The following is a 7,834-nucleotide window of genomic DNA, read 5'->3' as shown; positions in this document are numbered from 1 at the left end:
TTATGAGCCCTTAACATCACCTTCCTTTTTTGACTTTCTATTGCACTATAGCGGAGTTACATCATACTCGTATCTAACTTGCTCAAATTCAGTTACAGATCCACAACCTTTGTCTGTGATTATGAAACCCAAAGTTTTAAGTTTGCAGCACATGTATTTGGTGGCCAAACCTGACTTGGGCAATGAGAGACCATCTTTTTATTCATCCACACAGAGTGAATATTCACATATTTTACTGCAGAAATATGGATGTGTTTGATTATGTAGTGCTGCCCAAAGCTCTACTGTGATGTTAAGTAGTATACTGTACATGTACCACATATTCTTCTCAAAAACATCCTAGGTTACATTTAGTAATCCTCAAGGGAGTAATGGTATTTTAATTTTCTAGGGACGGGGAGGAAATGGATCTGAAGAGGCTGAGAGATAACCTTTGGCTTCTGAGAGCAGAAGGGACCTTCACTTTCCTTTGATAGTATCTCTGGGGAGAAACGGCTGCAGGGGGCATCTGGTCAGACAGGTCCAAAAAGAGCCTAGTAAAGATTTCTGGGCCTTAAGGCTGTAGAAAGGGGATGTTGAATCCATGGGGAGAGGGAGGGAAGGTCAGTGGGCATAGCAAGGTCCATGTCTAAGGTCAGATGACAAAAGTCATGCTCCCTCACCCCACCTTCCCATACCTTCAGAAAACTGTGGAAAGAACTGAGGGTAAATTTTTATCTGTTATATAGGATGAAGCAAATAAGGATAAAGGTCAGGGTTAGAAATTAAGTTGGACTTATAAAAAACAGAAGCAGTTCTATTTCTTGGAGTCATGAGTTTTGGGGCTAAGAATCATACCTGACATATAGAGGTAAAATTACGTCTAGTCCTCACAGAGAGGTTGATCCATGTCATTGAAATAAACTGCTCAGGGTTTCACATCTTGGATGTCTTTGAATCAGCCTTCCAACCTGACTACTGATTCACAGATCAATGCAGTTTCTGATTTTCATTAGTAGATAGCCCTGTGGTGTCATGTGAACTGATTGCTTACATTATGGTACTTTTCCATGTATTTTCCTCACCTGTGTACTGTATAACTCTCCAGCTTTCTTCTTTGTACCATTTTGCAAAGTGAATCAAGATAAATGCTTTCTGCAATTCCCCTACCCATTGTAAAAGTAATCACAGTTGTCAAGAGAGAAGCTTTAAGACTTCGATTTTTAACAATATAAATCAATTTCATACCTACAGGCAAAGTAGCCTAGTATGGCAATTCCTCATTTAAAGTACATTTCGTTTGCCATTATTTACTTCTTTCACTAGAGAGCACTTTTGCATAAAACTGCAATATATTTTGTCCTAGTTGAATCAGAGTTACTTCAAAGGAGTAGTATCTAATTTTGTGTCCCTGGCTATAGGAGGGAAGGGAGCACCTGTTTCTGCTGGCTGGTGGTGATGGTGATGGTGGTGATGGTGGTGGTGCTGGTGGTGTGATGTGTGATTTTTTTTCGTATCTAGTGGCCTCCTTCGGCACTTCAGTGACTGTTCCAATTTCTTTCTTCTGGACTACTGTTGACTACTATGGACTAATTATGCAGATTCTTCTTGGTCTTCCCTCCTAGAGTCAAACACATGAATCCCCAAACTGAATATCACAATTACTTTTAGAATATCTTATCTGTGATTCACAATCACATTGTCATTTTTGTACAGGAGTCTTTCTTGTCATTTCTTAATAGGCTCTAACACTTAAGAAATGTGTGAGACCTGTACTACAATGAGTTTATCTTTGCCTAATTCATTGTTGTATGCGTGCATATTTTTCTTTTCTTTTTTCCAGCTTTACTGAGGTATTATTGACAAATAGGAACTGTATATATTTAAGGTATGCAACTTGATGTTTTAAATACATTGTGAAATGATCACCACAATCAATCTAATTAACAAATTCATCACTTCACATAGTTACCATTTCCTTCCTTCCTTCCTTTCTTCTTTCTTTCCTTTCCTCTTGCTTCTTGCTTTTTTTGTGGTAAGAACACTTAAGATCTACTCTTTTAGCAAATATCAAGTATATAATACAGTATTGTTAACTACAGTTACCACACAGTATATTAGATATCCAGAACTTATTCATCTTGCATAACTGAAACTTTGTGCCCTTTGACCAATATCTCCCCATTTTCCCCTCCCACCCAGCCCCAGGCAACCACCATTCTACTCTCTGCTTCTATGAGTTTGACTACTTTACATACCTCATATCGGCGAATCATGCAGTATTTGTCTTTCTGAGTCTGGCTTATTTCACTTAGTGTAATGTCTTCCAGGCTCATTCACGTTGTCACTAATTTTTTCAAATGTGTCCTTGTAGGGGATATGTTTTTATGGCTGTACATAGCCAGCTGGCAAACATATGTATGACACAATTTTTAATAATCGAAGATAATCTGGGATAATATGGAAAAAGACATGGGATATACTGATAAATCACTTTTTACTCTGATACATGAGGTAAGAAAATGGGGCAGAGTATTACCATGGCTTATAAATAGCCAGATGGTGGGATTCTTCAATACTGTAAGAGCTACATTTCAAATCTTTACCCCTAATTATTTGGTAATTGAATAACATATTGATCCTTCAGTTTCTCCTTTCCTTGTTTTACAAATGGAAAACGTTGTTAGAATAAGGTAGAAATATGTGGTTTATGGGTTTAGAGGCAGTGGAGGAAAGACGGGTCAGTGCATCCGTCTAATTAGGGACGGCTTCAAGAAGAAGAGCACCAAGACAAGCCCATAATGATTTGGTTGTTAAGACATCACATTTTTTTTTTTTACAGCGTTTACAATGTGAAACTTTCAGTGCTTAGTTGATTGTACCTTGCATGTACTGTGGAAAGTAAACAAGTTTATTCTAGTTTAAGTACAGAATTGGGAAGAAGAAACAACTTCATTATTTTCATTGTTTTTTTTTTCCGTCTAATGCTTCTTTTCAAATATATTATTTTTCCAAGTCTAATTTAAAAGATAGTATAAGCTAAAAGTAGAAAAGGTGGGAAATACAAAAAGTACAATTGGAAAATGAAAAATCTACTTATATTCCCTCCATCCAAAGAAGTCCACTGTTAACATTTTGTTATAAATTTCAGGTAACTATCAACAAATAATGCTACTTAACAAAACAACCTCAAAAGCTCAGTGGTTTACAACAACAAATATTTATTTTTCCACTCATGGGTCTGTGGGTTGTTTGGGTTGATTTTGGCTGAGCTTAGGTTTGGCTCTAAGCAACAGGTCTGGGGTAAATCCATGTCATGTGACTTATTTTGGACCCCAGCTTAAGAAACAGTACTACAATTTTCCAGTGAAATGGTATGAAGCGGGTATAAGCTGGGCTGGGAAAGAGTGGGTGGGGCTATAGATGAAACAGCATTGGCCGTAAGTTGCTAATTACTGAACTTGTGGGTTTGCTATACTATTCTCTCCACTCATTCATATGTTTAAAATTTTACATAATAAAGAGTTAAATTTGTATCCAAATACTGCTTTTACTATTAGAAAATTCTTTTGATAACAATCCTTTAATATTTGTATATATTATTATTATTATTATTTTATTTGTTAGCAAATACTGTGGATTCAGTGTCTAACCTGTGATCGTGTAATGGTCATGAGCTCATCTTAAGATCCTTCCAAAGGTCCATCAATTTTTATTGAAGCTCCTGACTTGTTATATTTGTTTGATTCACTGTGTGTTCAATAATAGATGCAGACAAAATTGGAAAATGTTTTAATAATGGGTATACCAGGATCACCACTCCCTCCTCTGCCACTGCCCCCCACCCGCCCTAGCCAGAAATAATCACATCCAAAGTAAGTCTACAGTTTGTTTGTTCATAGACCATCTGTCATGCTATGTATTTACTGCAGATTCCCAGGGTTTATCAGCACTATAAACAGCCATTCCATCCTTCTGTTAAACCCCAAGAGGACTCCAAGGGACTGAGCAGAAGGGCTATCTACCCCGACCCCAGCCAGCTCTGTCCACCACTGCATTTAAGAAAGTAAGTCCTCAATGAGGGGCTAGCTCATCACAGTCTCGTCTAGACTGAGGTCTTGGAAGCTCACAGCCCTTAGGACAAAATCTTTTTCCCACATGGGGACTCTTACAGGACATCCTCTTTGTCATCAAACATTATTGCAAAATCCCTACAGACATAGGGAATTTCCACTGATGGAAGACTCAGCCATAAGATCAAGAGTGATCTACCTCCACAGCCCTACCAGGATTTTCACCCATGAGAATAATCTATCTGTGGAATGAGGACAGCATTCCTAGAAAGTGACTGCTAGCTGAATAGTCCAAGTTCTTTGATTTTTAAGTACCTGTAACACCACTAATTCTTCTACTACACACAGGTGAATTAATAGTCTTAACCAGTAGTTGAAATTACTTTCTTTGTAGTGCTAGTAATTTAACTGTTTGGTTTGGTTATCTGCTGTTGCACAACAAATGATCCCAAAGACGTTGAAAGATAAACTACCACAGGTTCTGTGGATCAGGAATTTAGACAGGGCATAGCATATACTGCTCATCTCTCTTCCATGACTGAGGCTTCTTGTTCTGAAGATTCTAAAGGCTGGGAATGCCTTGAAAGGCTGAGGGCTGAAATCATCTTGAGGCTTCTTTATTAACATGTGAGGCACCTGGGCTGAGATGATTCCAAGGCTGGGCTCAGCTGGGCCATCAACCAGTGCCAACACTTGGCCTCTCCCAAGCTTGGCTTTTCACAGCATGGCGGCTGGGTTTCTAGAGTGAGGACCCAGTAAAGAAACTTCTGTAGAGTGAGTGGTCCAAGAAAACTGGGGGGAAATCTGCATAGCCTTTCAGGACCCAACTCCAGAAATCACATGGCATCATTTCTGTCCTACTCTATCAGCTGAAACAGTCATAAGCCCACTGGATTCATTCGGGAGACAGAGCAGCCGCCTCTTGACGGGAGGTGTTTCCAAGCATTCTGGGGCCTGTTTTAAAACCACCACATAGCTTCAGATTCCAGTGGGAGCTGCTGCGCCTTCAGAGTTCCCCAGGTGAGCTGCTTCGCTATTGGCATGATAACTGAATGAGTGCAGGGTAAACTATTGTCTGGCATTGCAGTCTGGACAAAGCGCTTTAATATTCTTGCTTTTCCAAAATTCTTTCCCAGCATTCTTATCTCTAAAACAAAATGTGTAGTTTGACCACCTCATTTGTGTTTTTAGAGCTTTTTAAGGGCTCGATTCTCTTCTGTATTTTCTGTGGAGCATTCCAAATATATCATTTGTTTTGGTATCAGGGAAGGAAATGTTTCCTCTGGCTGTCTAGCCTCCATTTTTTGTAGTCAGTGGATAAACCGGTTGGGGTTATAGTCTGTGCAGGGCAGAACAGGGTGTTTTTTTTTTGTTTTTTTGTTTTTTTTTTTTTTATTTGGTTGTGCCGGGTCTTAGCTGCGGCAGGCAGTTTCCTTAGTTGTGGCATGTGAATTCTCAGTTGCAGCATGCATGTGGGATCCAGTTCCCCGACCAGGGATCGAACCCGGCCCCCCTGCTTTGGGAGCACGGAGTCCCAACCACTGCGCCACCAGGGAAGTCCCAAGGGTGTTTTTGACACCCCTCCAGCTGTGGTGGCTGCAGGAAGCCCCTTCCACAGTGTCCTCACCTGGTGGAAGTAGCCAGTGAACTAGGCAGGCTCCCACCCTTGTCTCCCCAATACCAGATACCAACGCTTTCACATAATATTGGCTACTTCTGTTTCATCCCTGGCAACCTTCCCGTGGCTGTCCTTTGCTCACTCTTCTATTAATTAATCTCTTTGCATTTCTTTAAACAAAGGCTCTTTTTATGTTTACATAGCAACCCTATGCTTTCTCATTTTAAAATGGAACATTTAAAAAGTTTTGTTTTTGCTTTTTTCTTTCATTTATATTTTTCTGTATCTCTAATTTCCACAATAAACATGTATACTTTAAAAATAAATGCACACTCATTAGGATGGCCACTATGTAAAAGAAAAACCAGACAGGAACCAATAAAGATTGGTAAATTGGAGAAATTGAAATCCTTTTGCAGTTGCAATGGAGAAAAGTTTGGTATAATAGTTCCTCAAAAAATTAAAAATAGAATTACCATGTAATCCAGCAATTCCACCTTTGGGTATATATACAAAAGAATTGAAAGCAGGGACTCAAAGAGGTATTTGTACACCCATGTTCATAGCATTCTTTACATTAGCCAAAAGGTGGGAGCCACGCAAGTGTCCATTGATGGATAAATGGGTACAGAGTTTCAGTTTCACAAGATGAAGAGTTCTGGAGATTGGTTCCACAACAATGTGAATGTACTTAACACTACTTGAACTGTACACCTGAAAATGGTTAAGATGGTAACTTTTATGTTACTCCTTTCTCTTTGCATTTACTATGTCAATCAGATTTGGTGTCAGTTCTGCTAGCATTGTAAAAGGAGTTGGAAAACTTAAAAAAGAATTTTTTTTTTAGAGCACTTCCACATGCCTCACAGATTGTATGTAGCTTTAAGGAATCATTCAGATTATTCTCTGGACTCCCTTCCTCCCAGCTATCACTGCTAAAATTTTCCACCTCTCCAGGGCTGAGACAGACCAGGTTTTCAGTGGTGCCACATCTTAGGAGAGCAAAAGGGCAGATCCTTCGGAGTAAGGGCAGGGTGAAGGTCAGCCCTGTGCTCAGACTCTTCCCTCCCTTCACCTCTCACCCATCCCTTCCTCCTCCCTGCAAAAGATCCAAACAAAATTCCAGCTCTTATCCATCTCTTTCTCTTCCTCCAGAGACCTCCACCATGCCTTTGAAGGCTTTTGGAGCATGTTTGTTTATTGGCTTTGTGTACCTATGTGTTCCTAAACTCTCACCATTATCAACTCCAATCTCACTTCTGTGCCCTCAGGGTCCTATGGAGTGAGCACCTGCCCAGCCTGCCAGCTACCCCACAGTCCCTTACCCTAGCTTATGACAATAAAGACCTCAGCATTTTTTTGGTTTCTCAGATATTCCAATTTCCTCTCTTTACCTCAGAACCTGCTAGACTCACTACTCCCAAACCCTCTGCCACCAGCACCACTACCCCCAACACACACACACACACACACACACACACACACACACACACGAGCCTTTTCCCCTTGAACTGAGTAACTCCTATCCACTTTTCAGATCCTAGATCTCAGTTCCTATTTATTTATTTATTTATTGGTCGTGCCACGCAGCATGAGGGATCTTAGTTCCCCGACCAGGGATCGAACCTGTGTTCTTTGCAGTGGAAGTGCAGAGTCTTAATGACTGGACTGCCAGGGAAGTCCCTCTAAGTTCCTATTTTAAGGGAACCCTTCCCAACCCAGAATATGCCAGACTCCTTGATGTATGCCTAGAGCTCAATGTGCCTATTTTTAGAGACTTACAGTGTTTTTAGTTAAATATTTATATGATCATTTGATTCATATTTGCCTTCTCCACTAGACTGTAAGCACAGGAAGGCCATGACTGTGTGTGTCTTGCTTCAAATTTTATCCCGGGTACTTAGCACAGTGTAAGCATTCAAAAAATATTTGTTGAATCAATATAGAACTGTAAAGATAAGTTGTGAGCCTATTCTATATTACACTGGGTCAGGTATTGAAGGGTAAAGGGTTTAATACATAACACCTTATTTTTCACCTGCCCGAGTTTGGAACAAACTTGGACATAGATGTAGGAATCAGGCAGATAAAGATAAAAAAAAAAAAATTTGTATCAAAGAGAAATGGCATAATAAATACCATTTCCAGTTAAAAGGAATGGGAA

The sequence above is a fragment of the Balaenoptera musculus genome, chromosome 3, assembly GCF_009873245.2.
Source record: "Balaenoptera musculus isolate JJ_BM4_2016_0621 chromosome 3, mBalMus1.pri.v3, whole genome shotgun sequence".
Taxonomy (NCBI): domain Eukaryota; kingdom Metazoa; phylum Chordata; class Mammalia; order Artiodactyla; family Balaenopteridae; genus Balaenoptera; species Balaenoptera musculus.
Note: the sequence above shows the minus strand (reverse complement) of the source record.